At 39.0% G+C, this 8,009-nt stretch overlaps 1 non-coding gene across 1 annotated transcript; it reads right to left on the bottom strand.

The window, feature by feature from the left end:
• Positions 1–5,993: 5,993 nt before the first annotated feature.
• Positions 5,994–6,100, bottom strand: LOC131810646 (U6 spliceosomal RNA). Its single transcript, XR_009345645.1, has one exon. It is a non-coding gene; the product is annotated as a U6 spliceosomal RNA (small nuclear RNA).
• Positions 6,101–8,009: the final 1,909 nt, after the last annotated feature.

Here is an 8,009-nt window from a genome sequence, read left to right as displayed (position 1 = left end):
CTAGGATAAATGAGGCAAAAGAATTAGTGATATAGAAGACCAAATGATGGAGAATAAAGAAGCTGAGCAAAAGAGAGGCAAACAAATACTGGACCACGAGGAGAGAATTTGAGAGATAAGTGAAACCATAGATGACACAACATTAGAATAATTGGGATCCCAGAAGAAGAAGAGAGAGGGGAGCAGAAGGTATATTGGAGAGAACTTTTGTAGAGAATTTCCCTAATATGGCAAAGGGAAAAAACATCAATATCCAGGAGATGCAAAGAATGACCCTCAAAATCAATAAAAATAGGTCCACAACCCGCAACCTGATAGTAAAATTTACAACTGTTAACGACAAAGAGAAAATCCTGAAAGCAGCCTGGGAAAAGAAGTCTGCATTGTACAACAGTAAACCATTTGATTGGCAGCAGAGAACTGGCAGGCCAGAAAGAACTGGCATGATATATTCAGAGTGTTAAATGAGAAAAACATGCAGCCAAGAATACTATATCCAGCTAGGCTATCATTGAAAATAGAAGGAGAGATTAAAAAGCTACCAGGACAAACAAAAGCTGAAAGAATTTGCAAACACCAAACCAACTCTCCAGGAAATATTGAAAGGGGTCCTCTAAGCAAAGAGAGAGCCTAAAAGTAGTGGATCAGAAAGGAACAGAAACAATATACAGTAACAGTTACATTATAGGCAATACAATGCCATTAAATTCGTATCTCTCAATAGTTACCCTGAATGTAAATGGCCTAAATGCACCAATCAAAAGACACAGGGTATCAGAATGGATAAAAAGCAAAACCCATCAATATGCTGCCCAAGAAACTCATCATAGACCCGAAGACACCCCCAGATTTAAAGAGAGGGGGTGGAAAACAAATTACCATGCTAATGAATATCAGAAGAAAGCTGGGGTGGCAATCCTTATATCAGATCAATTAGATTTTAAGCCAAAGACTATAATAAGAGATGAGGAAGGACACTATATCATACTCAAAGGGTCTATCCAACAAGAAGACCCAAAAATTTTAAATATCTATGTCCTTAACCAGGGAGCAGCCAACTATATAAATCAATTAATAACAAAATCAAAGAAACACATCAACAATAATAAAATAATAGTAGGGGAATTTAACACTCCCCTCCTTGAAATGGACAGATCATCCAAGCAACAGATCCACAAGGGAAAAGGCCTTAAATGACACACTGGACAAGATGGACATCACAGGTATATTCAACACATTCCATCCCAAAATAACAGAATACACATTCTTCTCTAGTGCACATGGAACATTCTCCAGAATAGACCACATCCTGGGTCATAAATCAGATCTCAACCATTATCAAAAGATTGGGATCATCCCCTGCATATTCTCAGATCACAATGCTCTGAAACTAGAACTCAATCACAAGAGGAAATTTGGAAAGAACACAAATACATGGAGACTAAACAGCATCCTTCTAAAAAATGAATTGGTCAACCAGGAAATTAAAGAAGAATTGAAAAAATTCATGGATACAAATAATAATGAAAACAAAAGTGTTCAAAATCTGTGGGATACAGCAAAGTCAGTCCTGAGAGGAAAATATTAAGCTGTACGAGCCTTTCTCAAGAAACAAGAAAGATCTCAAATACACAACATAACCCTACACCTAAAGGAGTTGGAGAAAGAACAACAAAGAAAGCCTAAACCCAGCAGGAGATGAGGAATAATAAAGATCAGAGCAGTAATCAATGAAATAGAAACAAAATAAAATCCAACAACAACAACAACAAAAAAAAACAATAGAACAAATCAATGAAACTAGGAGCTGGTTCTTTGAAAGAATTAATAAGATTCATAAACCCCTTTCCAGACTTATCAAAAAGGAAAGAGAAAGGACCCAAATAAATAAAATCATGAATGAAAGAGGAGAGATCACAACCAACACCAAAGAAATACAAACAATTATAAGAACATACTATGAGCAACTCTACGCCAACAAATTCAGCAATCTGGAAGAAATGGATACATTCCTAGAGACATATAAACTACCACAACTGAACCAGGAAGAAATAGAAAACCTGAACAGACCCATAACCAGTACGGAGATTGAAACAGTCATCAAAAATCTCCAAACAAACCAAAGCCCCGGGCCAGATGGCTTCCCAGGGGAATTCTACCAAACATTTAAAGAAGAATTAATTCCTATTCTCCTGAAACTGTTCCAAAAAAATAGAAATGGAAGGAAAACTTCCAAACTCTTTTTTTCTGAGGCCAGCATCACCTTGATCCCCAAACCAGACAAGGTTCCCATCAAAAAAGAGAACTACAGACCAATATCCTTGATGAATACAGATGGGAAAATTCTCACCAAAATACTAGCCAATAGGATTCAACAGTACATTAAAAGGATTATTCACCACGACCAAGTGGGATTTATTCCAGGGCTACAACGTTGGTTCAACATCTGCAAATCAGTCAATGTTATACAACACATTAATAAAAGAAAGAACAAGAACCATATGATACTCTCCATAGATGCTGAAAAAACATTTGACAAAGTGAAATATCCCTTCCTGATTAAAACTCTTCAAAGTGTATGAATAGAGGGCACATATTACCAATATTATGAAAGCCATCTATGAAAAACCCACTGCAAATACCATTCTCAATGGACAAAAACTGAATACTTTTCCGCTGAGGTCAAAAACACGGCAAGGATGTCCGTTATCGCCACTGCTATTCAACATCGTACTAGAAGTCCTAGCCTCAGCAATCAGACAACAAAAAGAAATTAAAGGCATCCAAATTTTGCCAAATTGGCAAAAGAGAAGTTTAACTATCCCTGTTTGCAGATGATATGATAATGTATGTGGAAAACTTAAAGGACTCCACTCCAAATCTGCTATCACTTGTATAGGAATTCTGTAAAGTGTCAGGATATAAAATCAATGCACAGAAATTGGTTGCATTTTTTTCATACCAACAAGACAGAAGAAATAGAAATTAAGGAGTGAATCCCATTTACAATTACACCCAAAACCCTAAGATACCTAGGAATAAACCTAACCAAAGAGACAAAGAATCTATACTCAGAAAACTCTAAAGTACTCATGAAAGAAATTGAAGAAGACACAAAGAAATGGAAAAATGTTCCATGCTCCTGTATTGGAAGAACAAATATTGTGAAAATGTCTATGCTACCTAAAGCAATCTACACATTTAATGCAATCCCTATCAAAATCCCATCCATTTTTTTCAAAGAAATGGGACAAATAATCCTAAAATTTATATGGAACCAGAAAATTCCTCGAATAGCCAGAGGAATATTGAAAAAGAAAGCCAAAGTTGTTGGCATCACAATTCCAGACTTCAAGCTCTATTACAAAGTTGTCATCATCAAGATAGTAGGGAACTGTCCCCAAAACAGACATAGATCAATGGAACAGAATAGAGAGCCCAGAAATACACCCTCAACTCTATGGTCAACTAATCTTCAACAAAGCAGGAAGGAATGTCCTATGTAAAAGAGACAGCCTCTTCAACAAATGGTGTTGGGAATATTGAACAGCAACATGCAGAAAAATGAAGTTGGACCTTTTCCTTACACCATACATGAAAATAGACTGGAAATGGATGAAGAAGCATAATGTGAGAAAGGAATCCATCAAAATCCTTGAGGAGAGAACAGGTAGCAACCTCTTTGACCCCAGCAGCAGCAACTTCTTCCTAGGAACATCGCCAAAGGCAAGGGAAGCAAGGGAAAAAATGAACTATTGGGATTTCATCAGATCAAAAAGCTTTTGCACAGCAAAGGAAACAGTTAACAAAGCCAAAAGATAACTGTCAGAATGGGAGAAGATATTTGCAAATGACATACCAGATAAAGGGCCAGTATCCAAAATCTATAAAGAGCTTATCAAACTCAACACCCTAAGAACAAATAATCCAATGAAGAAATGGGCAGAGGACATGAACAGACATTTCTGCAAAGAATACATCCAAATGGCCAACAGACACATGAAAAAATGCTCCACATCACTCGGCATCAGGGAAATACAAATCAAAACCAGAATGAGATACCACCTCACACCTTTCAGAATGGCTAAAATGAACAAGTCAGTCAATGACAGATGCTGGCGAGGATGTGGAGAAAGGGGAACCCTCCTACACTGTTGGTGGGAATGCAAGCAGGTGCAACCACTCTGGAAAACAGCGTGGAGGTTCCTCAAAAAGCTGAAAATAGAACTAGCCTATGACCCAGTGATTGTATTACTGGGTATATACCCTAAAGATACAAATGTGGCATTCTGAAGGGGCATCTGCACCCAAATGTTTATAGCAGCAATGTCCACAATAGTTAAACTATGGAAAAAACCTAAATGCCCTTCAACAGATGAATCAAAAAATAAGATGTGGTATATATGTACAATGGAATACTATGCAGCCATCAAAAGAAATGAAATCCTGCTATTTGTGATGACATAGATGGAACTAGAGTGTATTATGCTTGGCGAAATAAATCAATCTGAGAAAGACAACTATCATATGATCTCCCTGATATGATGAAGTGGAGATGCAACAAAGGCGGTATGGGGGGTACGAAAAGAAAAATAAAAGAAGATGGGATTGGGAGGGAGACAAACCATAAAAGACTGAATCTCACAAAACAGACTGAGGGTTGCTGGGGGGAGGTGTGTTTGGAGAGGATGGTGGGGGTATGGACATTGGGGAGGGTATGTGCTATGGTGATTGTCGTGAAATGTGTAAACCTGGTGATTCACAGACCTATACCCCTAGGGATAAAAACACATTATATGTTTATTAAAAAAATTTAAAAATAATTTTAAAAATGCATTTTTAAAAAAAAACACATATTGCAAGCCCAGAGCTAATCTCATATTCAATCAAAAAAGTTTGAAAGTTTTCCCCTTAAAGATCCGAAACAAGACAAGTGGGTCCACTTTCACTACTCTCATTTGACATAGTACTGGATGTCCTAGCCAGAGCAACAAGGAGCACAAAGAAATAAAAGACTCCAAAAAATAAAAATAAAAAAAGAAAAGGAAGAAGTAAAATTTTCTTTTTTTGGATAACATGAACTTACATGTAAAAAAATCCTAAAATTTTCACACAAAAAAATTTTGAATAAACAAATTTAGTAAAGCTGCCAAATACAAGATCAATATATAAGAGACAACAATTTTGTTTTGTTTCATTTTTTTATACCCATTTTTTTTAGTTTTTTTTAAATTTTTTATTTTTTATAAACATATATTTTTATCCCCAGGGGTACAGGTCTGTGAATCACCAGGTTTACACACTTCACAGCACTCACCAAAGCACATACCCTCCCCAATGTCCATAATCCCACCCCCTTCTCCCAAACCCCCTCCCCCCAGCAACCCTCAGTTTGTTTTGTGAGATTAACAGCCACTTATGGTTTGTCTCCCTCCCAATCCCATCTTCTTTCATTTATTCTTCTCCTACCCACTTAAGCCCCCATGTTGCATCACCACTTCCTCATATCAGGGAGATCATATGATAGTTGTCTTTCTCTGCTTGACTTATTTCGCTAAGCATGATACGCTCTAGTTCCATCCATGTTGTTGCAAATGGCAAGATTTCATTTCTTTTGATGGCTGCATAGTATTCCATTGTGTATATATACCACATCTTCTTGATCCATTCATCTGTTGATGGACATCTAGGTTCTTTCCATAGTTTGGCTATTGTGGACATTGCTGCTATAAACATTCGGGTGCACGTGCCCCTTTGGATCACTACGTTTGTATCTTTAGGGTAAATACCCAATAGTGCAATTGCTGGGTCATAGGGCAGTTCTATTTTCAACATTTTGAGGAACTTCCATTCTGTTTTCCAGAGTGGCTGCACCTGCTTGCATTCCCACCAACAGTGTAGGAGGGTTCCCCTTTCTCTGCATCCTCGCCAGCATCTGTCATTTCCTGACTTGTTAATCAGGAAATGACAGATGCTGGCGAGGATTTGTTTTTTTTAATATGGAATGCTTCCCAGTTTTTCATGTCATCCTTGTTCAGTAATCGCGCTAATCTTCTATGCATCATTCCAATTTTAGTATATGTGCTGCCAAAGTAAGCACAAGACAGGAGCATTTTAACACTCTAATGATAAACTATCTGAAAAAATAAAGAAAACAATCTAATTCACAATAGCATCAAAAATAATAAAATATTTAGGAAAAGATTTAACTAAGATTTAACTCTCTCAGGCAGAGGGGATGCCCGGGCAAAGAGGATTTCGCTCCATGCAGGTTTATTACAACGTGCTGTGGAGACCAGCTCAGGCAAGCAGCAGCAATGTTATGTGTGTACAATGTGATGATTTCATATATATTGTGAAATTATTACAATAAGATTAGTAACACATCCATCACTCCCTGCACTTGTGATTGTGTGTGTGTATGAATGTGTGCGTGTGTGTTAAGAACTTTGAAGATTTGCTCTCCTGGCAACTTTCTAATGTATGATACAATATGGTTACCTAGACTTACTGTATAATACATTAGATCCCCAGACCTTTCCAAAATTTTATAAATTGAAATGTATAGCCTTTGACCATCTTCACCCATTTCCCCCATCTCACTCCACCCTCCACCCCTGGCAATCAGCAATCAACAAACTGTTCTCTTTTCTATAATATCTGTTGTTTCACATTCCACGTATAAGTGAAATTATATAGGATTTGCTTTTTCTCTCTGACTTAGGTCACTTCATATAATGCCCTCAAGGTTTATGCATGTTGTTGTAAGTGGTAGAATGTTTTTCTTTTTGGTGGCTGAATATTCCATCCCATATATATTTTAATATAGTTTACTAACTAGTTAATGACTTTACTGATTGTATCAGGCCTGATTCTCTGGTCGGGCTTACTGGTTAGGAGGGACTAGAAGCAGGGCTACAGATTTGCTTTCCTGCCCTGCTGCAGCTGGTTAGATTAGCCGGCTGGGGATCCAAGCTGGACTGTCAGCTGAACTTCCTGCCAGATAGGGCCACATCTGCAGAGCCACTCGCTGGGATCTCTGCTCACACACGCTGCCAGGAAGAAGGCAATCCACCCAGACCTGAGTGCTGGGGCTCTCAGGAAGAAGGCAATCCACTCAGACCTGGCTGTGGTGAGTCCCACCTCCTTCTCCCTATCTCCCATCTGAGTGTCTCCAGGAGGCAAGATCTAAGAGGGCCACTTGGGAAGCATCCCCTAATGCCAGGGGAGCTTGTTGTTCACCTAGATTCTCTCCCACTGGAGAAACTGTAGGCCCAGGGGGATCTTGATGGGGCTCAGTGTTGGCCTGGGGGAGGGAAAACACCATCGGAGTGTAGCAGCTCCCCTTCCACACCTAATGCTCTCTTCTTAGTCTCTGTTGTCAGCTTTCCCCTTGGATTTGAGGATTTTCTCGATGGGGTTCTGTCCATGAATTGTCTAGGGTCTTCTTGTGAGGGGGACTGAAGTTAGGAACAACAGATGATGCCATCTTGATGGTGTCATCATCTTTATTTATTTATTTATTTATTTATTTTTGAGATTTGTTCATTTATTTTAGAGGTAGTGGAAGGGGCAGAGGGAGAGGGAGACAGTCCCGAGCAGACCCTGCTCTGAGCACAGAGCCCCACTCAGGGCTCATCCCACAACCCCAATATCATGACCCTAGCCAAAACCAAGAGTCAGAATCTCAACTGACTATGCCACTCAGGTGCCCCTTCACTCCCTTGCTATAATCTATTGGTCTGTGACTTGCCTAAATGCCCAGCTAGATCTGATCCTCTCTGTGTACAAAATTATCAAAAATAAATAAAAGTGAGATGATTCTTCCCTCCTCTCAGACAGAGAAGGCAAGCTGGGCTCTAGCACCACAAAAGGACAAAATCACACCTTCTCTAAACACTTGGACTCAAGGCAAGGTACAGCCTCAGGCCCCACCCCAGAGCCTATGAGAAGGCAGGCATTTGGAAAGGCCAAAAGTCAGGCAAGCCAGGAAGGAAAGCAGGATGAAG

Source organism: Mustela lutreola, chromosome 10 (assembly GCF_030435805.1).
Source record: "Mustela lutreola isolate mMusLut2 chromosome 10, mMusLut2.pri, whole genome shotgun sequence".
In the NCBI taxonomy this organism is placed as follows: domain Eukaryota; kingdom Metazoa; phylum Chordata; class Mammalia; order Carnivora; family Mustelidae; genus Mustela; species Mustela lutreola.
Note: the sequence above shows the minus strand (reverse complement) of the source record. Positions and strands in the feature narration are given on the sequence as shown.